Genomic DNA, 5,000 nt, shown 5'->3' on the forward strand with positions numbered 1-5,000 from the left:
TGTCCTGGGCAATATGCCTGGAGCTACTATGGTCCCGGAAAGGAAAGTCCAGAATCTGACGCAGGAGTAAGGAGGCAAGGACGCGATGACACAAACTGCAGAGAAGAGTGTGCCTCCAGCACGAGATGTCACCCCTGTGACAGAATCTCTTGGCGTTCGTGATGTGTAGATTTCATCCGAAGAAATTGCGGATCAGACCAGTGCTGCTTTCACAACAAGAGCTGCTGCACGTCACACTAAGATCAGCACACCCCTGGCAAGTCCACAAGGTCTCGAGACATTTCTTAAGGGCGAGGACATTGCAGAGTAGCAGATGATTGATGCCACCCTCTTCGAACTACGTCACATCCATCTCTACAAGGGAATGTAAACAGATTTTTTTATGGTGCGATAATCGACTTTATCGACTGTCTTGCCTCAGGGTTAAGTAAAGTTGCAGTTCGATGTTTCTGCTGGTTGCCACCAACAGGTGTTCAGGTTGGGACACCACTCTTTACTGGGAGGTCACATGGGGTCAGCCCGAATACGAACCACGACTTGCCGTTCCTGTGACGTCTGCCAGAAGACTACTGATAAAAAGGACGAATACCGAGGCACCTCTACAGCCGCTCCCTGTAAATTCAGAATCGTTCTCTCGAGTTGCTGTGGATATTGCTGATCCCATTACGCCCTGTGCCGAAGTACATCCTTACTAATGTTGATTTCGCGACAAGATGGCCGGAAGTTGTCACCCTGAAGAACATAGAAGCTGCTACGGTTGCAGAGGCGCTCTTCAAAGTGTTTTGCAGGATTGGCATATCGAGGGAAGTACTGAATGACAGGGGCACACAGTTTACATCAGCTATGATGGGGGAGACTTGAAAGCTCCAGACAGTGAAGGGCATGAGGAAGACACCATACCACCCAGAAGAGAATGAACTTTGTGCATGATTTAAAGGAACACTCAAGAAGATGCTTAACCATATGGCCTCGTTTTTTGGCTATTTGCCTACAGGGAAGCACCACAGAGTTCCTAAAGATTCTCTCCATTTGATCTAGTATATGGCAGGCCAATGAGAGGTCCTTTGCAAGTTTGAGAAAACTGGGACGACAACGAGGAAAACCCAGTCATTACATCCTCCTAACAGTATGTTCTTGATCTGAGTGAACGTTTGTACTCTACATGCGAACTCGACAAAGAGGAGCTTTTAAAGAGTCGGGCCACTTAAAAGTCCTTCATCACACTCTCGATGAAGGAAATCAGTGTTTGATATTGCTGCCTGCAATCACAAACAATCTCTTAGAACGGTGAAGTGGACTGTACGATTATAAAACGTGTTTACGACGTTAATTACTTCATGGATACCGGTCATAAGAGGAAACGTTTCCACATTAACATGATAGATAAGTACTTCCAAAGATTCAGCAGCAAGCAGGAAACCGTCGACGCAATGTGAATGGTAGTCGATGCTCGTCCTCTAATATAAAATTGATGATTTTGATAACATCAAGCAGTACGAATGCACTGCAACCATTATACCTGAAGACTCTAGTTACAATCAGTCCCTGACTCCTGATGTTGATTCGATAGAAGGAGCAGGGAACCTGATTATAAAACCGAAGCTAGATGACCACCAGAAGGCAGACCTCCAAGAGATTATCCAGAAATACCCCGAAATCTTCTTTGGAAGAACATCGAATTGTCCTTCGTGATAAAGAACCAGTTCGTACCAAGCTGTAATCCCTGTCCTTAAGGTGTGTCGACCTAGTAATCAAAGCGATGAAGAAGCTGGAAGCTATTGGTATTATTGAACCAGCCAAAAGCTCACATTGCTCACCTATAATCGTAGTTAAGATGAAAGGAGAAGATCGGGATTTGCGGAGGCAGCTACTTATTTTTGAAGCAGAACCATTGTCTGATCAACGCTTTATCTTCTCACGTTTATCTGCTTCTTAGTACTTTGCAAAACTGGACCTTACTAAAGGATTCTTCCAGATTCCTTTGTATCCAGAAAGCAGGAAGATAACCGCCTTCAAGACCCTCTGTGGCCTGTATCAATACAAAGTACTCCCCTTTGGATTAACCAATTCTTGGTGCTTGGAGATATTGCTGGAGTAAAAATATTCATGGATGATGTTCTTATCCATACTTCAACATTAGCTGAGCATCATAAGCTTATGGATATAGTCTTCAGAAAGTTATTTCAACACCGAATGAAACTTAAACCAAGCAAGTGTAAAGTTGCGTTCACTCGGACACATTTCCTTGATCACACTATCGGAAATGGTAAGTGCGCGTGCCAGTAGGAGAAAATGCAGAGCATTCGCATGGCACCACAGCCCACTAATCAACGTCAGCTTTGTTCTTTCCTCGGACTCGTTGGATAGAACCGGGGCTTCAAAGATTTTACGCAATATTGCTCTCCCGCTATTCATCATCCTGAAGAAAGATTACAGCAACAATTTGGTGTGGGTTACAGCACAGGAGAGATCCTTCATCGAACTCATGGTTCTCAAGTGGCTGTCTTAGATGGGATTCACAAGTTTTATTACTACTTGTATAGCATCAGGTTCACGCCGGAAACAGACCACCTACCTCTCTCTCAAATCATAGGCTCAAAGACGACCAACGCGCGCCTGATGCGCTGGCCGCTTTGCCTTCAGCAGTGTGAAATTACTATCCGCCACATCTAGGGATCGGACAACGTCGGAGCTCACCTGCTCTCGAGATTTAACAGTGGAAGTAACAGTGACCTTGAGAACAGCCGATCGGAAAATTATATATATGTATATCTATCTATCTATATATCTATCTATATATATATATATATATATATATATATGTGTGTGTGTGTGTATATACATATATTTGTATATATATACATATGTATATATATGTATGTATATATGTATTTATATATATATATATGTATATATATATATATATGTATATATATATATATACACATATGTATACATATATATGTGTGTATATATATGTATGTATATATATGTATGTATATATATGTATGTATATATATATATAGATGTATATATTTATTTATTTATAAACATATATATATATATATATATATATATATTCATGAATATATATATATATATATATATATATATATATATATATATATATATATATATATATATATATATATGTATATATACATATATGTACATATAGTAGGTTAATAACTTAACCAATATGTACCATTATGTATTTCATTCATTGCTCTTATCACATCTATCGTTAAATTCAGTTTTGTATTTCATCGTGTGAAGGTTAGGGACATAAACATGTCCTAGATATGTTATATACGACCTTCAGCTGAGATACGAAGACCAGTATGCTACTTGGTTCCCACCCACGCTATCGCTTCAGACTCTCCTTGAAGAAGAGAAGCCATCACTTCAAGCGTTTTTTTTTCCACACGATTTATTTTTTTTATAGGAAGATATCCTCTTTTGTTCTGAATATATGCTTCTGGTGGGGGTAATGTCACGATGATTATAATTATTTGGCGTAGCTGTATACAGATGGATATAATTATCTATATACTAAATATGTATGCCAGCATATGTAAGGTGTGGCTGCTGTATGGGCGAATAAAAGGTGGTTATCCCGCGCGCAAGAAAGCTTGACATAACTAACAAAGGTCTTATTGGCTGTAGCATCTTTCCTAGGCCATGTCACCACGGCTGAAAAGGACGTGCTTTTGACCCTTACCACTGCTCTGTCAATTGAAGATCCAGATACAGATCTATATATCTATATATGAAATGTTGCATAACTAAGAAACTAAGCTATGACAAAATAACTAAGTGCTAAACTTACAAGGCTAGATTTGTGCAGTGCGAATCTTTGAAACGATTCGGGATTCGTGGTTGAGTAATGGGAAATGAATATAGGTGAAATGACTACTTTGAAATCATTCTTTGTGACGATGTGATTGCGATCCTATAATAGTGATAGGATTACCATATACTGCGCAAGGTGATTGTGTAGGGCATCATCATTAAATTATAATGAATGATGTGCATAGCGAATGATAAATAATTAAGGAAGTTATTTCTTACATTTCTCTCTCCGTTCTCGATAAAGAATGTTTTGCTTTGTTGACTTCATATTTCAGTATTCTCAGTAAGAATTTTGTTTTCTCGATATATATTTTACTCTGGATGTTATTGTAAAATTAAAACTTATAAGGACTGAAGTGATGTAACGTTTTCAACTGGATAAAATCTAATTTAAAATGTTCTATGTTATTTTATACAGTATTTCAGGTTGAACTAAATTCATTTCGGCAAGCCTTGTATTTTTCTGGGGACCAAGCGGACAATCTATATATGATATATATATATATATATATATATATATATATATATATATATATAGATACACAGATATATAATTATATATACACATATACATACATACATACATATATATATATATATATATATATATATATATATATATATATATATATATTCATATATATACAAATATATATGCATATTTACATATGTATAGTTACAGATATATGTAACTATATATACAAATATATATATATATATATATATATATATATATATATATATATATATACATACAAATTTTACCTCCCTGACCGGGACGCGAACCCGCGCCGTCAGATTAACAGGCACGGACCTGAATCTGATACACCACAGCGACCCGCTAAAAGAGTTGTCTAACCAGACGCCTTACGTCTGTCATGGATATTTCCTATGTGCTCATAGCAGAGCAGTGATAGTGAGGTTTTACAGACAATTCCCGCGGGCTCTCGGCTGCAACGGAATCAGAAATTCAAGTCCCAAATCAGGTTACCGAGGTTATATCTGTGTGAGAAAGATGGTAGAATGCAGTAACGCATTTAATATAGTTATGGTGTATCGGATTCAGGTCCGTGCCTGTCAATCTGACGACGCGATTTCGCGTCCCGGTCAGGGAGGTAAAATTTGTATTTCTATATTAAATGCGTTAT

At 38.0% G+C, this 5,000-nt stretch overlaps 1 protein-coding gene across 1 annotated transcript in view; it reads left to right on the forward strand.

The window, feature by feature from the left end:
- LOC122266791 (uncharacterized) overlaps positions 1–5,000 on the forward strand; it is a 10,394-nt gene that overhangs the window by 4,703 nt on the left and 691 nt on the right. The window lies entirely within an intron of this gene.

This window comes from Penaeus japonicus, unplaced genomic scaffold (genome assembly GCF_977035675.1).
Source record: "Penaeus japonicus unplaced genomic scaffold, GWHDUDI00000001_assembly GWHDUDI00002379, whole genome shotgun sequence".
In the NCBI taxonomy this organism is placed as follows: Eukaryota; Metazoa; Arthropoda; class Malacostraca; order Decapoda; family Penaeidae; genus Penaeus; species Penaeus japonicus.